The sequence below is a fragment of the Gymnodraco acuticeps genome, unplaced genomic scaffold (genome assembly GCF_902827175.1).
Source record: "Gymnodraco acuticeps unplaced genomic scaffold, fGymAcu1.1, whole genome shotgun sequence".
NCBI classification, from domain to species: domain Eukaryota; kingdom Metazoa; phylum Chordata; class Actinopteri; order Perciformes; family Bathydraconidae; genus Gymnodraco; species Gymnodraco acuticeps.
This window is the reverse complement of record NW_022992271.1, coordinates 32,434-60,000: the sequence shown is the minus strand read 5'-3', so window position 1 is coordinate 60,000 and position 27,567 is coordinate 32,434. Positions and strand designations below refer to the sequence as shown.

Below are 27,567 nucleotides of genomic sequence, written 5' to 3'. Positions count from 1 at the left end.
ACTTTTTCACAAAACGAAAACCACACCATTGGGAAAGCTTAATGTTTTGTTTAATACAAAAAAACAGGGAAAGGCTTGAAAAACACAGAGAGTTGAGACTCAGGGTGCAGGGTGAGGGTCTCAGTGCAGGTATTCAGGCTCCATTGAATCCCCCTCTGGTTCTTGTGCTGAAAGAGGGAGTAAACAGACAGGAGAAAGGGTTATACACACCTATATAGCACACCTATTGGATGGGAAATTGCCTTGGGGAGATAAGGTGTGGTCTTTGTTCCCAACTGAAGTTATGGAACTTTATTATTTGTGAATTTAATAAAGTATGACAAATGGCATCAGTAACAGATGTGATATGAATTTCTATAAAGTTGTCTCACATTCTTGGTCATATTTTATATACAGTATGTAATGAGTGTAACATGTCCAGTAAGTATAAAGTGTTTCCTAATACTGTGTATTCAACCACTATGGAATATGTATGTGGGCAGACAAGATTCAGACACAGTTGTTCTGTGTGTGAAGTAACCTCAAGTCACTCCGCAGGCACATTTTGATGCAGACCAGTTTGTCAAGACAAAAAAGGGCAAGACTAGGCTGAGAGCAGAGGCTATACCCACCATCTTCGTGCATCGCCCTGTGGTCAAAAAGAGAAGGGCCCCTGCACCACGATTCACCCCGGGACCTGTATCTACAAAGCCCATAGCTCATGATCACAGCTATAGTGTGAAAGGTGACACAGGTATAATAAGTATGAACTCTTAGTAACAAAAGTAATATTTCTTATTTTTAAGTGGTATAATATTTTAAATGTTCGAACATTTACAGTGCCATGTCTTCTACTTACATTAGTCTCAAAGATTGAGGGAAGAAGGGATGAGGAGACTGAGAGAAAGGAAAGTGAGGGTGAAGAAAGAGAGGACATGGCTAGTGAGGAGAGACAGGGAGGGCGGACACCACCCACTCAGCCAGCAGCCAGTCAGCATACGAGGGAACCAGCAGCCAGTCAGCATACGAGGGAACCAGCAGCCAGTCAGCATACGAGGGAACCAGCAGCCAGTCAAACAGATCTATTACAACAATTAAAGAGAAAATTAAAGAGCCAAGAAGGAATCACCAAAAAAGCAAAGGCTGCACTAAGAAAAATCAGGAAGGAAAATGCAGCTCTCAAGAAACAATGAAAATTAGGGACAAGAAATATAAGAAAACGTTTTCAAAAGACCAACTGAAGGCATTAGGCAGACTCACCACAAAGGGGATGAAATGGAGCAATGAGACAATTAAGAAGGCTTTAAAAATTCGCTTTGCGAGCGGACCAACGGGTTACAAAACTCTGCAGGAATTGCAGATTCCCCTTCCAGGAATATGGACACTGCAAAGAAGGATGCAATGTGTTAAGTTTGAGCCTGGTGTGTTGACAGAGGTCTTTGATTTCCTAAAATTGAAGGCAGTTAAATTGACAGACCTTGAAAGGGAGTGTGTGTTGACCTTGGATGAAATGGCAATCACACCAAGTGTGGGGTTAGACATGATTACAGGCAAACTGTACGGTGATGTGACTTTACCAGGTCACACAGGGGTGGCAACACATGCTTGTGTGTTTATGTTGGCTGGAAACACAACACGGTGGAAGCAAGTAGTGGCATATCATTACACTGGCAATTCTACCAATGGAGCAGAGTACAGGCCAATCATTATTGAGATAATACAGAGGGCAGCATCCATAGGGCTACATGTGCTTGATGTCACCACCGACATGGGTAGCCCTAACCGAGCCATGTGGAAATCCTTTGGGGTGGACCAAAATAAAACATCGGTACCACATCCAGCAAAACCAGACAGGCAGCTCTATTTCATGCCCGATGTCCCACATCTGGTAAAAAATTTAAAAAGTGCCCTTGTCCGTGGGCAGGTCTTCATAATTCCTGAGGATGTTGTTAACAGAGAGAACCTCCCCTCTAACGAGGTTTCTGTGGTCCCCATTAAGGACCTTTCAGGAAGGGATGGCCTTAAAAATAGCTCCCCATCTTTCAGCTGCAGCCATCGAGCCAAGTCACTTTGATAAGATGAAGGTTGGTCTTGCTCTAAATGTGTTCAGTAAGGCTACAAGTGCTGGGCTGAAATACATGGTGCAGCAAGAAAACCGCCCTCTGTCATACCTGACGACAGCGTGGTTCCTGGAGCAGGTTGATCGTTGGTTTGATCTGATGTCATCTCGCCATCCAATTACAGCCCTGAGCAGGCTCAAGATGGAGGAGTACCAAAAGGCTATCATCTTCCTCCAGAACATCGTCCATCTGTTTCGTGGGATAAAGATAGGTCAAAAGGGAGGTTGGAAGCCTGTTCAAACAGGGGTGATAATGGCAACAACATCAATTTTGGCCATACAAGAGGAGATGCTTACACAAGGACACAGGTTTGTGTTAACGTCAAGATTCACACAAGACTGCCTTGAAAATACATTCAGCTGTGTGAGGTCTAAAAATCCTGTCCCAACTCCAGTGGAATTCCATCACATGCACTGAGAATCATATCTGTGGGGCAGTTCCTCACCACCATCAGCTCTGGGAGCTACCAGGAAGACCACAGTAGCTTTTTGGCAGACTTCCTGGACACAGGGGAGCCAAAAATCACTCCATCAGTCAGAGTGGAACAGCTGATGGCGGTGAACAGAGCAGCAGCACCTGACCTCACAAAAACTGAGAAATGTATTCTCTTCCATCTTGCAGGCTACATCGTCCACAAAATCATCAAGTTTGCCAGCATCTGTGAAAAATGCAAAATTGCAACAGAGCACCATGATGAGAGTCCTTCTGGTGACAACAGCTTGTTAGTGGACTTGAAAGACTTCAAGGCAGGTGCTCTTTGTCGTCCCTCCCAAGAAGCCTTTGACTTCATTCACCAAATTGAGGAACTATTTAGGTTCCTCCCTCATGCAGCTCCCCAACGCAGTGGGTGTCTTGGAGAAAGAAGCTCAGGCCCTCTCCAGCAGGCTTCCGTCATGCTGTGGAGTACAACAAAAACTCGTAAAAAGATTTATACGGCTGAGGCTGAGAATTGAGGCAAAACAAATCAGAAATGACAGGAAAAAAATAAAATTAAAAGATGGCCATTTTGGAAGCAAGAGCCAATCCAAAAAGGTGAAAGGAACAACAGCAGCCAAGCTACCACATCCCAGCAACCCCCAACAGATCCACAGCTGCAATCATTTCCATTAGCCGTTGCAATGGAAATATTTGGACTAAACATTGCTCTTCCACCTGCCAGCACCCAGCTAACATCACTGCCCCCTCCACCCGTAACATCACTGCCCCTCCCACCCGTAACATCACTGCCCTCCACCTGCCAGCACCCAGCTAACATCACTGCCCCTCCACCCGTAACATCACTGCCCCTCCACCCGTAACATCACTGCCCCTCCACCTGCCAACATCACTGCCCCTCCACCTGCCAACATCACTGCCCCTCCACCCGTAACATCACTGCCCCTCCACCCGTAACATCACTGCCCCTCCACCTGCCAACATCACTGCCCCTCCACCTGCCAGCACCCAGCCAGAGGAGAGCAAACAACAAAAACAAGCAAGGTGTCCCGTCATGTACCTGGAAGTTTGGGTTGGCAAAATGGAGTAAGAGAGGGACTTGAAAAACCTTGGTGGCTCTCTACTCCTGTTGTTACAGTTGTCTTGGTTACAGCTCTCACGTGTTTTTTTGTTGCCATTTCCACATCTTTAGAAAATATGAAATAAAAAATTGAAGTGAAATCAACCTCTTCTCTGGAGAACAAACTTTGATTTCTCTGTCTTGTGAGTTTGCAGTCTTGCAGTTTTGCTCCTCCACCTGTAACATCACTGCCCCTCCACCTGCCATACAGTAGGTTACTAACAAGATTACTTATATAATACAGTGATAGAATACATGTTTAGTATGCTTACTTATATAAAACAGTAGTATTAAACTTACCTTGTGTTTTCACACTCACTTAAGTCCCTCTCCCTTTGCCATCAATCCAAAATCAGCTGAGCTGCAACATTATACAGGCAGGTAATAATCAACATAATCACAAGGACACAATATGGCTCTGCTAAAAACACTCACTCTTACACGCACCAAAGTTATATTTATCTAATATTTAACTCCCTCCACCCCCGCATACAATCCCGTTTAGAAGCCCCTCTTCTCTAATTCAACAACGTTGGACCAAATGACATTAAGAGAACGGAATTTACAATTAAAAGGCTGTTCAACGTGTGTTGCTAACTTGCTTCGGTATCCTAGCTTGATCTGTTATCTGTAAACGTTCCCTAAATCTACTGATTTAGGGATAATCCACTGACATCCTTTAATACACATGTTAATTTCAATCAGATGTACTGATAATATCCGCAATATAAATCTTTAAATTTCTTCTTACCTTTAAAAGTCCGTCACGAACGGTTATTATGCTGCAACTCTACCGCTCTGCTAGCCTTGGCGCTAACTTCCGGGGAACGAATGAGAGGCTCCACGATCCGCCATTGCTGTAAAAAAGTGGTCCATTGGAGTGAACGGAGATGTCATAACTCTTCTATTATACGGCTCTGGAAATACCGAAGACCAGAAACGGTTTTGAAAACTTTTGTCACGTAGTGATCGTCTTCTCAATAGAACATCTTTGATAATGTCTTCTGGCCAATCAGAATCAAGATAACGGCGTGGTGTTGTTGCAGGAAGTCCCGACGGAGAATACTTTTTCTGTAGTACAGGGGTGCACATAACTGGTACGCAGGTTATGTGCGTAATCTGAAATGCGTACCGTCACTTGTGTCACAAAGCGCATTTGCGTACCGACGTACTTGTGAAGCTTTTCCAGAAGGCGGTTAGATCACCGGACGACAGAGTCGGTCTCCGTGTGCACAGACAGGGCTGCTGTTAACGTCGGTCTGTACAACGCCAACCGGCTGCGGAGGGAGACTCCCCCCCTTCACTGGAGAACTGCGCTAAAACAGCTGATCACAACGTTCACACTCTATGGTCACGAAGTACTCCACTAGCCGCCGCCCCCCCCCCCCCCCCCCCCCTCGACTTTCCTGAAGTACTCCCCGTAATGAATTAAGACCCCACGGTTTGATGATTGATAGGTGTGTGGGCTGTCTTTCATTTTGACACGCAGAAAAATGTTATAATAAACATACATACTGTGTATGTGAAATGGATATATCCGCCTTCTCTCATTTATCTTTCCATTCCCACAACAATATACATAAAGAAATTGCATATTTTGGACATAGTTTGAATGGTGATCACTGATTAATCATGATTAAAAATTGTAATCGTTTGACTGCCCTTATTTTACAAATGTATTAATTTGAATAATAAAAATAGCTTCCATGTAAAGGAACACGTTATCCTTTAGTTCATCACCAGCTGCAGATACATGCTTTCCACTGGATGAAAACTACAGTATGTCCCTCTGAGATGTCGGGTTGTCGAAGTTTAAATTAGCATATGAAGTAAATATTAAAGTTCAGTTCAGACTCACGATGATTTCCCACTTCCTGTTGCTCCCATGATGGCGTTCAGTCCCGGCTTCATGAGGCCACTGAGGGAGAAAATAACAAAAACAGTTTAGAAATGTGAGAAAAGTTAATGTCATTTAAAACACACACTAAACTAAATCCCGTACAGAACTGAGCTGGTACCATGCTAACAGTTCCCCTTTGTTTCCATTCTTTGTGCTAAGCTAAGCTAACGGTCTGCTCTCATATTGCTGACTCATCTCTAAAGTCATGTTTTGTTTAACATGACGCGGAAGTTTCACTTCTGTGTTTCTCCGCGGTGAACTTTGTATGAAATCAAGTTTCTTTGAGGTTTTTTTCTTTTAGCATGTAAGATAAGATATTTTTCAAGACCTCTGTTTTTACCCTTAAGTCCTCGCCTTAAACACGTTTTACTTAACTAAGGGAACCTTCCAAGGACTATTTCTTTACTAATTTATAGAGATGTTACAGCCATCTTTTGACTTGTACTCTTTCTCCTGTTAATGTCTCTCTGAGTCTATAAATGGTCACATGTTGGTGGAAATTTCCCAAAAATGAAGTCAGGATGCCAAAGAAAAGATGACAGAAACCACTTTGTTAAGAACAACAAACATATATAAAAGAATGGGTTACAAAATGAGGCAGAGAGCATCAAATCCGAAAGAAAAAGCATTACAAAATAATGAAAAAATGCCAAAGTTTGCATATAGATAGTAAAAACAATCAGGACATAAGGCTCTAAGTCCATAGGAGGAAAGGAGGGATGTTTTTTTTAAACAAAACTCAAAAGTAATTGTGTTTTATGCAGAATAATAAAAGACGGTAAAGCACCACTGGGCGCAGCCTCCTGACCCCCCGCAAAAACCGTGACTTTAGTGGTTGAGCAAAAACTGACCTGCCGCCAAATCCCTCACGGCAGGACGAGATGGCTGCTGCATACACTTTCACTGTGGAAAGAGCAAGCCCTCTGTCCACCAGTAACTGTAAGTACGACAAAATAGATCCCAATTCACAAGATAGGGGCTCTATTCTCCTCTCCTCACACTGGAATCCCAGCCACTCCGGCCTGTAACAGGCTGTGGTGGATCCAGCTCTAGCTGTCTGGATAGACTGAATAACATTATCTGACAATCCATCCTGTCTCAGCCTGTCCCTCTCAGGAGCCAAGCCTGGAGAGGTTGGCCCAGAGTGGGTAACGCCCCGATTGCACCTGCCTCCTGGGAGATCACCCCCCAAACTTGGGGGAGCGCCCAGGGCTGGCCCACCTTCATCTGTGTCATCTCTGAGTACCACGGCGCCCTCCGTGAACACTGAGATGTGGGAGATCACCCGTCCCAGCGGGGACCCCCTCCGGAGGTGATCCGGGGACCCCCAGAACCGGAGGTTGCCCCCCACCGAGGGGGGGATGGTCACCAGCCGCCGTTTGTGTCTCTTGAGATCTAAACACAGGCTGGAGAACCACCTCTGCAGGTGGCGCATGCAGTAACCCAAGCGGGACCACAACGTGAGCCGCTGCCATGAGACCCAGGGTCTGCATAACAGTCAAAGCCGTCACTGTTGCCCCCTGTCGCAGTCTGCAAACTGCCTGTAGCAAGGATGCCTGTCTGCTCTCTGACAGGGTGGCGTGTAGCCGGCCCGCATCGAGCACCACTCCCAGATACAACACCTGTTGTTGAGGCATGGGGGTGCTCTTCTTCCAATTGATCGCAAATCCTAACTTGGTTAGATGTAGGACCAATTGAGCCGTATAACACATTGCCCGTTCCCTGGAGCTGGCCATAACTATAACAGCTAAAAGAAAACTCTCATGCCCCGGCTGCACAGTGGCTGGAGTGCTACCTCCACGCACTTGCTGAACGTGCGCAGGGACAGGGAGTAGCCGAACGGCAGCCTGTTGTACTCGTAGGCCACCCCCTAGAAGGCAAAACGTAAATATTTTCTGTGTCCTGGAGCAATTCCGACATGAAAGTAAGCATCCTTCAGGTTGATGGTTGTAAACCAATCGCCTGGCTGCACCAGTTCCAGTAACCGTTTTATAGTTAACATCTGGAACTTTTTGCGTACAATGTGGCGATTCAGACCACGGAGATCCAGAATGGGCCTGAATTCGCCTGTTATCGGAGAAGGGTCCAGCTGCAGCCGCAGCCGCAGCCGGTGGAGGTAGAACCTGTAGGAAGTTGTACTTCCAAATATGGTCAGAAGAGAGCGCGCGCCCAACACGTGAGACGCTGACGCAAGGATATTCACTCAGACATGGAGGTTTACAGAGAACAGACAATATGGCGCACCGAGTACAGGTAATTAACGTCTTGTGGATTTTCGGTTGTTTGTCAATTTGGCTGTTTAGCGCAGTATAATTGTGTTTATTTTGCTAATTTGTATTTTAAATATTCAATTTAAAGGAATGGAATACATAAATAAATGTGTATGCTAACTGAGCGAGCATGTCCAGTTAGCATACATGCTAGCTGGATGAGCATATATGTATATCTTAGCTTGACAGATGGAACAATGCATGTACTCTAATTTTTACAAGAATCTGATTTTGTGTAAGTTTTTAATATTCATTGAAGGTGTCTTTCACATTTGAATGTTTATTTATTTAAAACATTAGTTGCTATACTGTAGGCCTACATATGTATAATTATATTATTATTTTAAGTGGTTATATAAATGTAAACTTATATAAAGTTATTTGGTTGAGCCAAGAAACCCAGGTGGATGCAATCAGGTAATTAGGACAGAACCTCTGTTTTTAGATGGGGTTTGTGGCCATGCTGTAGGCCGGACGTTTAAAATAAATGATCAAATCTTATCTGTTAAGATTAATGTTTTATTTAAAAGGTTTTTTAAAAGTGTTTTTAATACGTCGTTCTGATAGCTCTGCCCCTTCGCTCCAACCCACCTCCCTCCCCCCACATCTACAGGTGAAAATTACCTTAGCGACACATTCATCGCAAGAAGTGTAGCAAAAGTCAAGGCCGCAGATTTGTCCATGTATACTGCCACAGAGCAGATTCGTGAAGTTGTAATGACTGATTTGAGAGGTTGTAATAACCAAGTTGCAGTTGTAATGGAAAATATATTTTTAAAATATATTTTTCTACAAGTGAACATTTAATCACAAATTCATTTTATTTCTACAAGCTACAAAACTATCCCTTTAAACTGTAGATCAATATTGTAACAAATTAAATCAAATTCACACATGAATAAGAATCTCTTTAACCTGTTAAGCCCTGAGCCTGTTTTGCAGGTCTCAGGCTCGAAAATGACATTCCCAGAACAAATGACCATATATTCCCTTCTAAAAGGGTTACATTGATAATCTTTTTTCTCAAAGTAATGATAAACCTGTGAGTTGGATGTAGAAAAATCAGAATCAATATAGATGTTTTTTTATTTTAAAGAAAATTCAGATTGAACATGGTAAAAAACTGTAAATTATAGTGTCCGTCCAAAAGATATTTTGTACTTATAGTGATGTATTGGATGATGGGTTAGTAGACTAAAAGCTTTAGGAATCCAAAGTACAACATATAATAAGTAACCTGTATCAAGATTGATGCAAAACAAGTGATATTTGACCTTTTTCGAGAGGTTTAGCAAAAAAAACTCCACCTCTGAGGTGATTTGGGTGGAAATGGCCGTTTTTACCGTTTCTCTGGAACCCATAGGTCGATTTTGGTGATTGACATCTCTTTTTGACCGTTAGAGCCAATAGAATCGAAGGGGAATTTCCCCATACACACACCAGGGTTTCCGTTAGCCGGTAATTACCGGTTTTTAGCTGGTAAAATGTAATAAAAACCGGTAAATTCAAAACTTGCCGGTCAAAATGTCCGATGCTCCTATCGATTGCCCGCCGGTCATTATCGGCCGATATTCACTCTTAATAGTTTGATCGGTGCTCTCTATAAAGGCCGATCAGGAGAGCTGGATCTGATCGATATGGACATAAACGCGAGTGAAGTATAACCGGACGTGAGAGAGAGATCAGATCGGCTGCTCCATAATCACCTGAAGCCCCGCCCACTGTTTAGTGCGCTGCATGAGAAACTGACGGGCTGTCAGGAGAGAGGGGAAAAGAGAGGATCCGTTTCTCCCGTGTTATTCTTCTTAAGTTAATGTAAACTTTTGAATAATGTACTTCATCTAGGCTACTACAAGTAGTTTCTTTGAATGTAATAATGATGTTGTTTGTTGTTTGTGGAATCATTTATTGAAAAATGAATCTGAATTTTTCGATCTGTTACGATTATAAACTGAAGCAATATAAAAATGACTCCCATTAACTGAGTTTTAAACCTCAGCATATCCGGTCATAGTCCGGTAATTACCTGCTAACGGAAACTCTGCTACACAACTCTTATTATTATTATTGAAACATGACCGGTAAGTTTCAAATTTGTCCGGTAAAATAAATTATTTTCGGACATTTGACCGGCGAGAAAAAATCCTAGCGGAAACCCTGACACACACATGGTAAAAGAAAAAGGTGGGGGCTTTGCGCCTGCAGGTTTTCATCAGAGTGAAGCTGTCTCTCGCTCTGACATCTGGAAACGGAAAGCAGGTTTATTGCTTATGGATTATCATAAATCATTCAAAGGGACACAGACACATTGGATTAACCTATGGATTAACTTCAGCAGCGTTTTCATCGTTTTAATGCCATTGAAGACCACTTTTGACCAGACTACGACACAGGTGAGCCATGTTGCCGGTTTTAGCAAACTAGCGCCACATGTTTTGATCTCTGTTCTTGTTAATAGCTTCGCGAGTTCTTATCATGGAGTGATGATATATATACCGATCGATTCTGTTTCATCTCACGATGCGAATCGATGGGTTGGACGTTCAGCTAAGATAAGTAATAAGGGTGTTATGAGTGAGTTTCTGTCCCTCACTCCTCACATCCCAAGCTGCATCCCCATGTTACATCGTTTCAGAGGTCATGTTTCAGTTGTACTCTGTCTATGTTAAAAAGCCTCAGTCACCTTAATTCATGTAATAAAAACATCTCAGGTCAGTAACACTCAAAGCTAAATGTGCAATACCATGTTCAGCTATGTTACTATTTATAATGTTCTTGTTGTTACATCAGAAGATGTACATATTGGAATGATTTCTTAACTTACAGTAGGCTATTTATTACAATATGTGTTGGAAGGATTTATTCAATTACTATGAATATTGTCATTGTTGAAGGCTTTTAGAGAAGGGTGAATTATAAGCCTGAATTATATAACATTTTATACCTAAAAACATAAAAGCCACAATAAATAAATCTCAATTATTCTAGTTCTTTTTACCTCCCGTATTGCTTTCAACCATAGAGGCTTTCAACCCACCAGCTTTTATGGTGTTGTTACGTCACTAACTGTAAGCTTGTCACTCAGAGTAACCTACAGTTACAGCTGCTGGAGAAGAAAGATCAGGGGGGGAGAGAGCTGTGTAAATACACAGCTGAGAGCTGCCGTTTCATTCAGACTGTTTAAAAAACGGTAACAACGGACTATTTTTCTTAGCGGATGCATGTGAATTTAAATCAATACAACTATTTTTTAAATCAATAAAAACATTTTCTAAATCCATAAAAGCATTTCAATTAATATTGGGAGTCATGTCGTTACTTTGTTGAGAATGTGGCCATATAATAAACGGGATAATTTGCAGCGACTTGTTCCTTATTGGGAAAATAACACCCTTCAGCTGATCAGGATCCCTCCGCTACGCGTTGGGATCCTGATCTGCCGACGAGGCTCCATTAAAATATAAATGTTTTTAGTGAATTACTGAGTTTAGGCACGTTAATAACGTTTTAATGAAGTTGAATACAGTATATTTATATATGTCAGTGATTTCATGTCAATTCGGCGAACATAAACATAAATGATCGTGGTGAAGATGATGATTAAATTAGGATTAAAAATCGAGAGCCAGGCTGCATTTCCTCCCGTTCGTTTTGTTCGACTAAACAACATTATTTTGTTAAATAACAACATGGTGATGTTTTGTAAATGATTACATGTCTCTTATTTAGCACAGAGTATGATATCCGTGACATATGGATCTTAACAAAGTTCCGCTATACATCCAGCGTACTGTATCTGACTTTATTTCACATGAGCTCCAGTGTGGAACCCCACTGCACCCCCTGGTGGATCAATGATCCATTGCAGCTGGCTTCATAATAATTACATTTATTTATCACGGGGGAGGTCTCAAGTCAAGCTGGAGGTTTTCCCTTGAGCGAGGGCAGATCACGTACCAATCACGGCCCTCGCGTTTCAAACTGTCTGAAATGAAGCGCTACATCTGTACTCTTACTGTTTAACATTTTGGGTTACTTAATGTTACTTCATATTAAGGCTAATAAAAATGACAAGGCTGTAATGCTAACTAACGTGCTAGCTAACCCTAACCCTGGTCCTTTCATCAGACGGGAAGCGAAAGAACGAGCAAGACCCATTGCTGGTATGATAACAACCTGATACTAAGCACACAGGCATCTTGTTAAAGTTATCTTATCTTAGCCAGCTAATATAGATAGATTATATATATATGGCGCTGATCTTAGCTATCTCTTAGTGGAGGAAAACAGTTATGACATCACTTACGCGACTCTGGGATTTGTAGTCTTTCTAGTTGCGTATATTTCATAGTCTTATATTTCAACAGACAAACTGTGACTTTTTTGACATGGAAATGATTTTTTAAGATTGACAAACATCATATGTGTAACTCATGGCACAATTCAAACGGGATCGAAAGATACGTTTTCTCTCTCCATTGACTTCAATACATTATTTTAGTAGATGGGCGTGACCAGTGGCGGCTGGTGGAAAATATTTTTGGTGGGGCTGTTGATATAGTGAGTAAAAAACTATTTTTTGAGGAGAAATGACCCCTTAAATTAGGACTTCTGGTGATATAATGGCGCGTTTCCAGTGCAGCGCGGAGCTCGCTTTAATGCTGCGTTCAGACTGGACGCGATGCGAATATTCGCTTCGCTCTAAACGCTCCTATCGCATCGCTCTAGTCGCTCGAGTTTCACTGCGGCTGCCAGCTGTGTTTACTCGCATCATTCAAACAAGACGCGCTCGGGAGCTACAACTACAACAAAATGAACATATTTTAAAATGAACATATTTGACCGTGATTAAATTGTAATACACGTTTCTAAATGATGCCGACGTAACAACATACTGATACCGGTTAGTAAAAACCATGAATTAATGCTTTGACAAGTCTGCAGACAGACGGCAGGCGAAAAACCTTTTAGAATGCTTGTTTTCTAAATGGAGCTTGGCTAAGCTAACGTTATATATGCTCCGACCGTCCACATTCACAACAACGGCCTATACAGACATAAATAAACCAGCGACTGTATTCTCCATGACACAGACAGTCTGTGGTTTGTACTTGTTTAACCTTTTGTCTAGTTTCTGAACAGATCGTATCTGTCCCCGGCTGTTTGAAGAGCAAGCATGGGAAACAAAAGATAGCATTTACCTGTTTGCATCCAGCTAGCCATGCCTTTCTGGTGTGCCAGCTACGTGAGAAGCCTCGTTAATACGTTTTGTCTTTTTCACGAGCTTGCTGCGATATATACAAATCGGGTTGGTCCGGTCCAAGGTCTTTAAGCAACAGTTTATCTCCCAAACTTCTCCTTTCGAAAGGATTGGAGAGTAGCTCTTGAACGGAATTGGGCGGGGACCGAGGTCCGGTGACTCCACCTGCACACGAAGCCATTCTCATCCAACTACTGCATCACCTTGGTCACTCACGAGTCTAAAAAACAACTCACGTCAACGCACGTAAGCAACGTGCGCGCCAACGTGAGCGCCCTCGTGACCAAAATATTTGACAGCGCTGATTGGCTGAAATTATGTTTCGGCGGCACAGTTTACTATTGAGACTTTTGCAACGTGCTGGTTGCTGCTGTTTGTCTCGGGGGCTCCGCCCGGTAATGATAAACTAATGCCACGGGCAAGGCCAGGCAGGAAACATGTGACTTATCAGTAACTTTAGACATCGTAACACAATTTTAAACGAGATTTTATTGTAGATTATACATTTTACTGATACCAATTGTATGATATTTACCTTGTTCATTAAAAATAAAAATATAAAATATATATATATATATATATATATATTTTTTTTTGTATGTGGGAAAAGGTGGGGCGGCGACCCTAGCGCCCCTATGGGCCAGCCGCCACTGGGCGTGACTTCACCACTTTTATAATAGATGAGAGTAAAATCTACTTCACTTTACAGCCCCGCCCACTTTTGGGGAAACCAACGCTGTCATTTGAACGGCGATCAAGCCTGAAGCCACAGAGATCTTCTGTTACTGTCCTTTCTTCTTAGAGGAAGTACAGAAACACGTAACTCTGGATTTGTTTTAATTAGTGCTGTCAAAATTATCGCGTTAACGGCGGTAATTAATTTTTTGAATTAATTGCGTTAAATATTTAACGCATTTAACGCATGTGCAGAATGGCCCGCCCCATACGTGCCACCAGTGGCAGCGCCAGGGTATGGCTGGGGTAGGCTACACCCATACCAAGAAATGGCTTAGCCCCACCATGAAAAATGATGTTAAAGGAAGCAAAATAAAGTCTGCCAACTCGCGCGGAGTAAATTGCACAGGCAGCAGTTAGTAAGATTGATTTCAGTAGCCACGGTTTTGAAAACTTTTGTCACGTAGTGATCGTCTCTCAATAGAACATCTTTGATAACGGCGTGGTGTTGTTGCAGGAAGTCCCGACGGAGAATACTTTTGCTGTAGTACAGGGGTGGACATAACTGGTACGCAGGTTATGTGCGTAATCTGAAATGCGTACCGTCACTTGTGTCACAAAGCGCATTTGCGTACCGACGTACTTGTGAAGCTTTTCCAGAAGGCGGTTAGATCACCGGACGACAGAGTCGGTCTCCGTGTGCACAGACAGGGCTGCTGTTAACGTCGGTCTGTACAACGGAATTGTGCCAAAACTACGCCAACCGGCTGCGGAGGGAGACTCCCCCCCTTCACTGGAGAACTGCGCTAAAACAGCTGATCACAACGTTCACACTCTGTGGTCACGAAGTACTCCACTAGCCGCCCCCCCCCCCCCCCCGTCGACTTTCCTGAAGTACTCCCCCGTTGATAGAAATCAACACGTAATGAATTAAGACCCCACGGTTTGATGATTGATAGGTGTGTGGGTTGTCTTTCATTTTGACACGCAGAAAAATGTTATAATAAACATAGATACTGTATGTTAAATGGATATATCCGCCTTCTTTCATTTATCTTTCCATTCCCACAACAATATAAATAAATAAATAGCATATTTTGGACATAGTTCGAATGGTGATTAATCATGATTAATTAATTTTTAAGCTGTGATTAATCTGATTAAAAATTATAATCGTTTGACAGCCCTAGTTTTAATGTTTGAGGTGCAATAAACGACACAGCAGCTTTTTGGCATGTTAAAACTATTATTTTCTGCCTCGCTCATGAGAGTAACAGCTGGCAAAATTACAGCCTCGCCTACTGATTTCAAATGTGTGCTCTAAAATGATATTTATAAATGACTATTATCATTATTATAAGAAAGACAATAAATGGCAAAGAAATGTAGAAAATAAACGTATTTAAGATACGTTCATAAGAAACGTAACGTGGGAGAAAATAGGTTTCTAGCTAAACGTCATTCAGAATGCAGTTTAGTTCTGTGGGAACGTAATTTTTAGGAGACAGGGTTGAATTGCACCTTCGGGAATGCTTGGAATGTCGCTGTAGTGACGATAAAGGAATCTAATCTAATTACATTCCCATTTTTGAAGCTGTATTTTACTCACTTTAAGTCGATGAGGATTTCTTTGATCGTCCCTTTCTTCCGACACAGACAGTTTCCTCCGACGGTCACTTTGTAGTCGATGTTGTGGAAGCTAACGGTGGTGCCGCGCCGCTGCTGGCCCAAACCTGCAGGCTGAAAAACACGTATTATAAACCCAAAATGTGTATATTTTTAATAATATGTGAGGTTATGATCAATGAAGGAAGGATACCTGGTGTTTGGAGGCTCCATTGGTCCCCATGTCTATCGCCACCCGGCCCTCAGACATCTTCTACCTATTCCTGCTGAAACACTGAGGATAGATTATTGTTGTTAACGCTTATACAGGAAACTGACCCGTTTTCAACATAGGTTCAACTTTTCTATGGTTTCAATTATCAATTTATTCCCATTTTTTACAATAAATCAAGTTTTAACCTCCAAATAATGAATGAAACATGGATTTCTGTCCATTTTAAGTTTCAAGAACACGTTTTCAAGCAAGTAAAAGCCTTTAACATCACATTTTGAAGATTAAATTAGTACGTTATATAAAAATAATAATATATTCAAGGTTGTGTCTATTAATAGTCACTAAATTACATAAAACTGACCCATTTTTTACATAGTTTTGTGTTTTAATCTAATATTTGCTATGGTTTCAATGCATTTTATATATATATTCCTTATATACATTTATATATTTCTCAATGTATTCACATTTTAATCAGATTATTGTTGGAAATCCAAAACCTACAATAATTATATTAAGTTTAGCAGTTACACATGTATTAATCCATCACATCCACTGTGTGTTAGCTGTTAATATATGCCTTTTATCAAAGTTTAAACTCACATTAATGACTCTTTTACACAATGTATGTCAGTCCACATCCTTAATAAAATGGATAAAGACGCTAGTGTTAGATTATAACATGATAATCAGTCATTGACATAATCACAATTATAAATCTTGATCTTAAATAATGGCAGTGTGTTGAAAGTAGAATATAGAAGTTTACAAAAGAACCAATGCCTTTCAGTCAAAGAACCGCTCCCACGTTCCCCATCTTTAGCCGCATGCGGGCTAATCTAACCTCACACACATCACACAAGTTACATTTCTTTTCACACACACTTAACGAGGTTACACAGAGCATTAAAAGAGGTTTATTTACCTCTGAAGCTCAGTAATCCCAGTGAGACCGGCAGCAGCAGCAGACAGACTGCAGTGTGAGAGGAGTGTGTGGTAAACCCAGTTTTATGTGTTTTATTTACACACACACACACACACACACACACACATACACACACAACACACACACACACACACACACACACACACACACACACACACACACACACACACACACACACACATTGGAATATACTCTAACCAGTCACATTATGCTGCTACTTAAAGTGGACCTATCATGCTGTATTTGAATAATATAGTGTAGGACCATACCTATAACCAGGGGTGCACATAACTTTTTTTGCCCTGGTTCTCAAAGGAGCACCTGGAGATGTTGTTTGGTGCTCATCCTTAAAATGAAATAAACCGTAACTTTTGAGGGGGTCTTGACTTTATTTGCCAGACACACGGCACAGAACACACATGCAGAGGTGAACACAGAACACACATGCAGAGGTGAACACAGAACAACAATGCAGAGGTGAACACAGAACACACATGCAGAGGTGAACACAGAACACACAGTGCAGAGGTGAACACAGAACACACATGCAGAGGTGAACACAGAACACACATGCAGAGGTGAACACAAGAAACATTAGCACGACAGTAATCCTACAAGCTGTCATCACTACCCTCCTGACTGTTCTCCTCACTGTCTTCCTCTCTGTCAGACATGGTAGCTGATGATGTAGGCCTACTTCTTCCTCTCTGGTTGAGTCTGCGATTAGCTGCTTGCATCCACAAGTCAACAGCTGGTTTTGGGTCGAAAGTCTCTGTTGTCATCTTAGAAAAGTGGATGTAATCAAATAAGTATGTGAACAAAACCAATAGCCTACCATAGCCAATAACAAATGAATGTAACTTATTTTATTTGTGTTGTTCATTCATATCTTATTTTACCGTAACATTTATTTATTTATGCATTTTTTTTTATCTCTCCAGTTTTAAAGGATATTTTTGGTTACTGTCCTATAGTATACATTGGAATGATTTGAAACCTGTTTATCCCAATAATTACAAAGGAGTGCCTTGGAAATATGTGTTTACATAAATTGTGACCAAACCGTTTGAACTTAGACTAAGAGTCCTTACCTCACTGAGCTGTAGTATCAGCCTCTCAGTCTGACTGGAGAGGACTCTCCCTCCACATTATTGTAGAAACATCTTCTTCTTATATCCGTTAGAGCAGCTAGCACGGCACCAGATTCTAATAACAACAGCGCTGGTACCGGTGCACCCTCCCTCTCTCCCTCGCTCACTCGCATGTTGTCTGTGAGCTGCGGGCGCAGTCTTACCCCATTTTCATCACTTACAGCGCCCATCGTACAGGGCAAATGAAAGGTGGAACCGGGGTGAAAAGGGTGTTACATTTATTTAATTGTGAATATTGTTACATCAAGGCCGAAAATTAGGATGAGCCCCAACGGTCAAAATGTTTTTTTACCTCCCAGAACTGGCCAGCGCAGCACCTCCCCAGATCTGGCGCCCTAGGCGAACATCTAGCCAGCGCTACGGGCCGGCCCTGAGTTCATATCATGGTTCATATGCAACTCGCAAATATAGAGAGAGAGAGAACCGGCAGGGATTGTTGTTAACTTCTGCTGTGCTAACGGATAAAAGAAGCTGTTTCTACAACCAGGGTGGAGGAGAGCTCTCTCCTGTCAGGCTGAGGTCTCTGTGAGGACTCTGAGGGTTTTTCATTGCCAGCAAAAATCTTGCCTATAGGGCAGCAAATTGGTGAGAACCAGCCCTGGTGTCATCCCCACAGCACCCCCCATTTGAAACATAACCCAATAACCTACATAGATGTATTGTTTTATTCCGGGATGGTGAAACTTTAGAAGATCCAATACTGGACGAATATGTAGATTATATTTCCCACTCATGGACTTAGGCATCCATAGCTGTGGGAACATGTTTCAAATGGGGGGTGCTGTGGGGATGACACCAGGGCTGGTTCTGATCAATTTGCTGCCCTATCCTCCTGGGACCCAGCCCATTGAAAGTGGACATTTTGTTAACATGCATCTCCTTTTACTCTTTTGAGCTACTCTATCAGTCCCTGATGTGCTGCACAGAGGACATCCTGGTCTTTCCAGTGATATATCATTGGTTAAAATTGCATGCTGGGAAGTTCCTCTTTCTTTTCATCCAAAATGGCTGGCATACGAAAAACAAAATGTTATAGAAGCAGGAGGAGAAGTCAAATATTGTTGAATAATTGTCATTTTTACCATGAAAATCATATATGTTCTTGTTTATTAACATGTGAGGAACTATATAATTAGTTCTGAAAGCAATTCAATAATTCAAGTTTTCAAATAACAGCCCTTTTATAAATGTCCATTCTAGTGGACGTCAGGACCGTCTTCATGGACTTTATGACTCAATATTGTTGCAGGAGACGGAACTGAAGCAGACATTTTCTGTACCAGAAAGTTCAGGGAGATTCAGATTTTGAGCTCTTAGATGATGAGAGAGATAAAGCTTTCACACCTGGGATAGAAGAGAGTGAAGAAGAAGGGGGGGGAAGATGCAGGAGGCTCCATGAGCGCACAGATAGATACATAGAGACAGATAGGGACGAGCTGGAAAGACATGGCCCCCTGTGGGCCAAGAGTAGCACGTATGTCTTATTGTTGTTTTTATTTTAAGTGGAGCCATGACACATGAGAGTTGCCTCAGGAATGCAAGCTTTGTTTCTATGAGCAGGTCAGAATGGAGACCACATCCATCAAACTAGTCAAGATGACCCTACAGCCCGTGCTGACTGGAGTGAATGAGGTACTTTCACTACATCGACTACAAAGTCTTTGAAGATCTGGAAAGATTCACCAAAAAACAAGCTAGTTTTGTATTGACCAAATAAACAGCAATGTTCAGATCAATTACTTATTCATGTTTTAAATAAAGGTGAATGTATTATTGTATTAATATCACTTTATAACCATAATACGTTACATAGTCCATCTGTTAATGTTGGCTGTCTTTTCAAACTAATATGGTCCCGACGTCCTCTACAGTGGACATACTGTAACATTTTAAAATAAAATAAAATAAAAAAAGTCTAAATTGCAAGATGTTTTTTTAACCCTAAATAGGAAGGAAATCACACAAAAAAAGGAAATATGAAGACGCTTTTTTTCCTCGGGTCAGCTGGCAATGAAAAACCTCTACAAAAGACCAATCCACTACAAAAAGAGAAACGTATTGACATGGTGGAGAAATATAATCTACGTATTCGTCCAGTATTGGATCTTCTAAAGTGTCACCATCCCGGAATAAAACAATACATCTATGTAGGTTATTGGGTTATGTTTCAATATTTGGCAGATGGGACCAAAAAGGGAGGTGTAGCTCAAGGCACTCCTTTATAATTATTAGGATAAATAAAAACAGGTTTGAAATCATTCCAATGTATACTATAGTCAGCAACCAAAACTATCATTTAAAACTGGAGATTAATAAAGATGCATGAATAAATAAATGTTAACGAGGTAAAATAAGATATGAATGAACAACAAAAATAAAATAAGTTACATGTATTTGTTATTGGCTGTGGGTTATTGGTTATGTTCACATACTTATTTGATTATTAAAAAGTAAACCGATCTTTTTCATATGGGTGTTTAGAGTTGTACCCCCTAGATCTAGTCTCTAGTAAGTGGGCGCTCAAAGTGCACCAGATTGAAGCATTTTACTATAAAATGTTAAAAAAATCATTCCAGGGGGGCACCCCCCTAGAGGATGTGACGTCCACCCCCCAAATCAAACATTCACACAGTACTAAATACATTTGAAGCCTTTTTATATAAGCTGTCCACCATGTCAATACGTTTCTCTGTTTGTAGTGTAGTGGTCTTTTGTAGAGGTTTTTCATTGCCTGCTAGAATCTTTCCTATAGGGCAGCACATTGGTCAGAACCAGCCCTAGTGTCACCCCCACAGCACCCCCCATTTGAAACGTTCCCACGGCTATGACTACTACCCACTACTTAGACTATTCCTTGCACCCCTCTTCTAGCCCGAATGGTCTCAACCATATTACATCAGTAACGTGCACTTTGTTGTTACAGCAGGATCAGTTTGTGTGTTGTGGACAGAAATATACTGGTCGTGTCCAGTATATTTTCGCAATCCGTGTTCTCAACATGCTTACTTTAACATCATTTTTCATGGTGGGGCTAAGGTGGGGCAAAGCCATTTCTTGGTATGGCTGTAGCCTACCCCAGCCATACCCTGGCGCCGCCACTGAGGGCAAGAGCAAGAGGTGGGTGACAATTATCCCTTGAACTGCATAAATGCAGCCTAATAAACAGCTGATTTCTAATAACTAATAGTAGGCTACTCTATTTTTTTTTCTGATGCCCCCCCGTTGACATTTCATGTGGCCGGACTGGGTCAGTTTCCAGGGCTGAATTTTAGTCCCAGTCCGCCCCTGAGCGACAGTAAAAGTAGTCGTTGTGCAGATTGGTCCATTTCAGAATAATATATATGATATGTTTTATAATGATTGATCATGAAAGTGTTCTCAAAGCTGGTGAAGGTGCAGCTAGTTTGAATGACTTTGTATTACTGCAGGGTAGCTGGTGGATTTACTCCAGGTGGAACTAAAGTCTGATTTAACACTTGATTATATTTCACATCATTCATCCACATCTGTGAAGTAACTAAAGGTATTAAATACATGTAGGGGAGTAGAAGTAACAGATCTGAGTACTTCTACCACCTCTGTATACTGTTCATTCTCAGCACAGTTAATAACAAGCACATTATTGAACTGTTATTGAAATGTGTTCATCTTTCTCGCGACATCTTGTGGTGCTGCGTGAGTACTACAGCTGGGAGATATACAGTTCTCGCGAGACTTCAGCAGTCCAACGCTTTTCCCACTCTATTTTCCTCTCACAACAAACAACGGCTCGAAAATTGGATTTAATCTCATAAATGTTGTAATTCGTACCGGTAAGAAATGCTGATTTAACTCCTTTCATGAAAACATTTTAGATCTTGTACTTTGTGTCACATGGAGCCGTTGTATTAAGATAATCGTTGTGTTTTAAAAGTGAACCATCGTGTCAACAAGGTGAGTTTAACGCGTTGATAGCTAATAAATACGTAGTATTTTTTTAAAATTAAGACTAACAAAATAATATAATGCTGGCTGTTATAAGGTTTTAAAATATCGTATTTACCTTGTGTTGCATGTATTACGTTGACTCTTTACTGTATTTAAGTACAATGTTGTTGTTTTATTCTGAAAAGTACTTTTTGATCCTTGTACTTTTAAGATAAGATAAGATATATTTTGTATTTGTTGCATTTTTCGTCACAGCAGCACTTTATTTAAGTAATGTTATGAATGCAGGTATTTTACTTCTATTTCTACACTTCATTAAGACTATTATTTACATTTTATTTAAAGGAAAAGGAAAGGGAAACCCCCTAAAAAGCAGAATAGGACCCCATAAGGAAAATAGTATTTTCTAGCTACATATTTTAATTCGTCTACCATCCCAGCTATCATATGCTCTATATTTTTTGAGAGTTATAACCCAATATTCCCACAAATGTGTCACAGAAAATCTAATATTTAGGGTAAAAAAGTAAATAAATAGCCTTCTATCACTTCTCTACGGTGGCCGGCAGGTGCAAACGCTGCACAACGGCCCAAAACGCACACAAGCTGCAAATAATGAAATGAAAAACAAACAAATCCAGAAAACAAACGCAACAAAAAAACGCTGCAAAAACCAAAACGATATGCAAAGTCCAGAGCACGTGCCAATCCAAAAAAAAGAGAAAACGAACAAGAGTGATGGAAATCGGAGGAAAGAAAGTTCGTTTAAGTGGAGAAAGATATAAGAAGGTAAGTTTTGTTTTTATACATAGAGTGTCATATTGATATAGCTAGCGTTAGCGTGCCTAGCTCCTACACCAGCTGAGGGAGGAGAGCTTCACGTGAAGAGAAGACAGTGAGGGAAGAACATTGTTAAAAGAGATGACAAATCAAGTGCAGGCAAATAACACGGGCCATAGTGAGCACCGCGGAAAAAGGACATTTGAATTATTAGCAGTTTGTTTATATATGTATGTATTTGTGTATAGATGTTGCAACTATACAGAGCTTTAGCAATTGCCTGTAACTATGGTAATGCTAATAAAGCTATTGAATTGAGAGAGAGAGAGAGAGAGAGAGAGAGAGAGAGAGAGAGAGAGAGAGAGAGAGAGAGAGAGAGAGAGAGAGAGAGAGAGAGAAGAGAGATGAGATGAGAGAAGAGAGAGAGGAAGAGATGAAAAGAGAGAGGAGAGAGAGAGAGGAGGAGAGAGACAGAGAGAGAGAGAGAGAGAGAAGAGGAGGAGGAGGAGGGAAGATGAGGGAGAGGTAGAGAGGAGGAGAGCAAAAGAGAGAGAAGTGACAACATGTGAAGAGGGACAAAGTAATGACAGGAGAGTAGTGTGCATTAGACATGCTCAAGAACAATATAGAGAAGACATTCAAGGAGAGAGAGAACACAGATTCAACGGTGAACATGATGTATCTTTCTATTTATTTAGCTAACCACTATTTAGACCATGTGTTTTTGATTAACTTGATTAAATGGATTCACTACATCAATGTATGTCTTTTCAGGCCGCCATGTTGTGTGCTTTCTGTGGCCAATGTCTGGGGACAGTTCAAGTGTTCTATGGCTCCTGTGGCAAACATGTACAGTTTGTGGCAGAAGTCGAACTCAACAGTAAGTTCACTTTTTTGTATTGTATCTGTTTCAAATGCAAGAAATAAGGATTCAACACACTGCTCTGTTTAGAATGCTAATTGGCAGATGCATACACTAGTTATCAGCATGAAGGACTGTCTATGTGAAATATGTAGAAGCCATCATTAAATTGTAGACCAACGCATGATTAAATACACAAAACAGCTTATATTATACATTCATAATTGTGTATTAGTTGTATCTTTATAGAGAACATTATACATTTAGAATCAGATGTTGAGACAGTGAGCGGCTGGAAAGTCACATGGGGCACAAACAGTTGCTGACGTGATGCTTTCTTTATTCTCAGGCGTTCCATAAGGAGAGTCAGGAACTCACGCTTGGGACCACCAGTGTCCCCTCCATCCTCAGTGTGTCCCTCATCATCAGTGTGTCCCTCATCATCAGTGTGTCCCTCATCCTCAGTGTGTCCCTCATCCTCAGTGTGTCCCTCATCCTCAGTGTGTCCCTCATCCTCAGTGTGTCCCTCATCCTCAGTGTGTCCCTCATCCTCAGTGTGTCCCTCATCCTCAGTGTGTCCCTCATCCTCAGTGTGTCCCTCATCCTCAGTGTGTCCCTCATCCTCAGTGTGTCCCCTCATCATCAGTGTGTCCCTCATCATCAGTGTGTCCCTCATCCTCAGTGTGTCCCTCATCCTCAGTGTGTCCCTCATCATCAGTGTGTCCCTCATCCTCAGTGTGTCCCTCATCATCAGTGTGTCCCTCATCCTCAGTGTGTCCCTCATCCTCAGTGTGTCCCTCATCATCAGTGTGTCCCTCATCCTCAGTGTGTCCCTCATCCTCAGTGTGTCCCTCATCCTCAGTGTGTCCCTCATCCTCAGTGAACTTAACTGACGTCTCATGAGGGGTCGAATGAGGCACCTTTGAAGCCGCGGTTGCTCCATCCCACACACTGGCTCTATTCATATTGAACCGGCTGCAAGATGTATTTGTTCTTTTTGCAGAGAGTTCTGCAACAATGTCCTCCGCAGTCAGGTATTCTGTGCTGGGAAAGACAAAGTGATGTATTGTAATATTAAATGATGAAGCTAGTAATAAGATTTACAGTATAGATAGAACAATTAAGTGGTAATAGTAACAATAAATGCTCCATTTTGTCTTCTGGCTCAGACTGGCTATCAATAATGAGAAGTGCACACACAGTTGTGTAGTTGCTGCAGTGAGAAGACAGTTGAATAATGACTTTCAAATACATAATATATGCATGACAGTCATATTTACAAAAGGATGTCGATCCTCTTCCTGTTTTCTCAATACATTGGGTTCTAAACTGACAACAGCACTTTGTCATACTCCTGCACAATCCTTGTAAACATTTGAAATGGATGCAACAAAAAATATCTGATCTTTGAAAAGTATTTTTGGGTGTTTTTTGTATTGTCTTCACTAAGATGTCAGATGTTGAGGGTGTCATTTGGAAATGTATGAAAGTATAATTGTTCTGCTTCCTGGCAATGTTACCCACTGTGATTGGAGGCTATACAAACAAAACAAATGTAAAATAAAGATACACAGCAAACAACTGTGTCACGATGCAACTGTCAACATCGTTTACCTATAGAAGTGGTTCTGACCCGGGGCAGACTGGACCTCTTCCTGGAATGGCGTTGGTGCTGCATCCTAGTTTTACCCAGGAAATAAGTGCAGTTGATTTAATGACAGTGTCATTAGCACACAAAGGTATTTATTGATTTCATGTTCACAAATTCAAACCTACATGGTATAATTACATGTTTAATTAGTCTTACCCGATCAGACGCTGGTTGTGGGTGCCTGAGAGGTCTGATAAAGGTAAACAACAAATATATTCAAACTACTGTACTGTTAAAACATTCTGCTTCTTGTGGCACAAAATAATATGTTGACAATGTTTTATTTTCCCCAGCAAACTGTCGTCCATTCGTGGAGTGCTCACTTTTGGAATGTCCCACACCTGCATACACAAATGAGTGACTGAAATAAAATAAATTCACTTTAATTAAGAATAAATGCCACGATAAATCCAAACTGACCAAGGTACATTATATTGTTGACCGTCCTTTAACTCTCACATTAGGATTTACATTGAAGCACAATAAACCAACTCTTCTCTGCACCTATAATATATCTATCTATATGATGTCAAGAGTTACATTTAGGTGCACAGTGCTGTCTCTTGACTTGCAAACTCTTTTACCAAACAAGCTAACGCTAGCTGGGTAAATATGACGCTCTTTGTATCAAAACAAAACGTACCTTCTTTTCCACTTCGATTAACTTTGTTTCCTCCGGCTTCAATTCAATGGTATGAAGCTGCAGCGTCGGAGGCCGCACTCTCAGGACCGCACTCCCACGACCCTAGTTGTTTTGACACTACGCCGTAGGCTACTACCATAGCATGTACATATAAAGTAACATATTATATCTTATATTATTCATATATATATAATTCTGATGAAACGTTATTTCAGCGTCAATAAATGAGTGTCCCAGTGTGTTTAGTGTACAACATCACATGTCATTTCACCTTCAATTCACGGTTTTCAAAACGTTAGCCACATGCTAATGCTAACCGGAAATGAAGAATTTTCAGAATAAAAGTATTAAGTTAGTTAGTGTGAACTTCCGGGTTTTTCAGAATAAAACTGCTTTAAATTAAAACCCTGTATTTAATTTAAATTACGTCATATCAACATTGAAACATTGAGGTTTTGGGGTTTAGGTTTGGGAGGGAGGAAGGAAGGAAGATTAGGTAAAAAGGTAGGGAGTGGTTAGGGTTAGGATGGGGGGAAGGGAAGGGTTAGATTGAAGGGAGGGAAGAGACCTGCTATCCGGAAGCTACTCGCTAGGTGGCAGTGTCACGAAAAACTAGGGTTGTGGGAGTGCGGTCCTGAGAGTGCAGTCTCCGGCTGCTTCTCAGGTCGATTCAATTAAATCCTTGCTTCCCTCACTTGCGTCGTATCCCTGCGTTTAGTCCCTCCCACTAGGGAAGCATGGAGGGACGCAAGGAAACCACGAGAAGCAGGGAAATGAGTTTTAAGAGCAATGGGACGTCCTTTCCTCCGGAGCGTCACGTGAAGCGAAGTCAGTTTGTGATGACGCTGCACAGCTGATCGTCTGACAGCAGCTCTGTCCCCGTTATTTCCACACACCCCCCCCCCCCCCCCCCCCCCCCCCCCCCCCCCGCCTCTGTTAGTGCACATTTACTGACACAAACATTTGTATCATCTGTTGTAGACCCCAATAAATAAAATAAAAATAAGAACTAATTCTCAAAAAAGATAAACGCCATTCTTAAAATGTATAAACGAACAATAGTTAGATTAATATTGATTAGAGTGCACACTTTGTTTGTTTGTTTGGATATGTAGTAAATTAACATTTTAATAGCACTTAATGACTGACTGACAATAAATGAAAATGTAAAACGAAAAAAGCGATCATGAAAATGTTTCCAGAAAATGAATAAAATGATTTTTGACCCCTTTGTTGTTCAGATATACCACATATTTGTAACTAAATGAAACATTAATTGAAACAAAACACGGTATAAACTGAGGAGTGACTCCCGTGAGGTTCATGTATTTTCTTCACTCTGCTCTCATGTCAAGAAGCATCAGATCAGTGCATGCACTGCCTCGTCCAATCAGTGAGCGATACACAGTAAGGGGGCGGGGTGAGTATCTGATGATTTCATCGGAGGATGGTCTGGTGGTTCCTCGGTTATCGCTCCTCCGATCGCTCCTCGATCCTCGATCCTCGGTCCTGCGGCAGAAATAAGAGCCATGGGACGGTACTCAAGATGGCGCAGGCAAATCAAGTTCCGGTGAGACCGAGGACCGAGGAGCGAGGAAATTAAAATAGCCGACCTGAGAAGCAACCTCCGACGCTGCAGCCTCACGGCCATGGATGTATAATAAGAACTGGATACAGCGTGGGAGGCGGGGCCTCATTAATTCCTATAAAGGCTTCTCAATACTCAAATGTCCCCTCCTCGACTCCTCGGTCCTCGGTCCTCCGGTAGTGACCCGGAAATGAATTTCAGCGCGCCATTTTGAAGGACGTCTCATTTCTCTAAATGCACTTCGAGGACCGAGCATCGAGCGTCGAGGAGGCTCTCTGGAGGAGCTCTAACCGAGGATACACTGATGGTTCCTCCACGGCTCCTCCACGGATGCATTTCCGGGAACGGTGGAGGCGTGACGCAGGGCCGGACTTATCTCAGCCAATGACAGCTCTGCATGCATCCTCTGGATATTATTTT

The 27,567-nt window shown here is 41.6% G+C and overlaps 1 protein-coding gene, 1 long non-coding RNA gene and 1 pseudogene across 5 annotated transcripts in view; 1 reads left to right on the top strand and 2 right to left on the bottom strand.

The window, feature by feature from the left end:
- The window catches only part of LOC117540541, a 34,948-nt pseudogene extending 18,994 nt beyond the window's left edge, over positions 1-15,954 (bottom strand).
- LOC117540539 (type II inositol 3,4-bisphosphate 4-phosphatase-like) overlaps positions 1-27,567 on the top strand; it is an 80,056-nt gene that overhangs the window by 28,516 nt on the left and 23,973 nt on the right. Inside the window, exon 1 of one of the 3 annotated variants that reach the window (XM_034207280.1) lies at positions 21,406-21,508. The exons of 1 other annotated variant lie outside the window; for it this stretch is intronic. The gene's annotated coding sequence lies outside the window, so the exon portion shown is untranslated. Of the gene's footprint in view, positions 1-21,405; positions 21,509-27,567 lie in introns of those variants that run through there. One more of the 3 variants, XM_034207284.1, reaches the window with a different exon arrangement.
- Positions 24,023-25,842, bottom strand: LOC117540542. 2 transcript variants are annotated; one of them, XR_004568183.1, is made up of 4 exons: positions 25,560-25,842; positions 25,073-25,257; positions 24,880-24,944; positions 24,023-24,309 (listed from the first exon to the last, which is right to left on the bottom strand). It is a non-coding gene; the product is annotated as an uncharacterized LOC117540542 (long non-coding RNA). The 2 variants fall into 2 exon arrangements; XR_004568182.1 differs by having other exon boundaries at positions 25,073-25,106.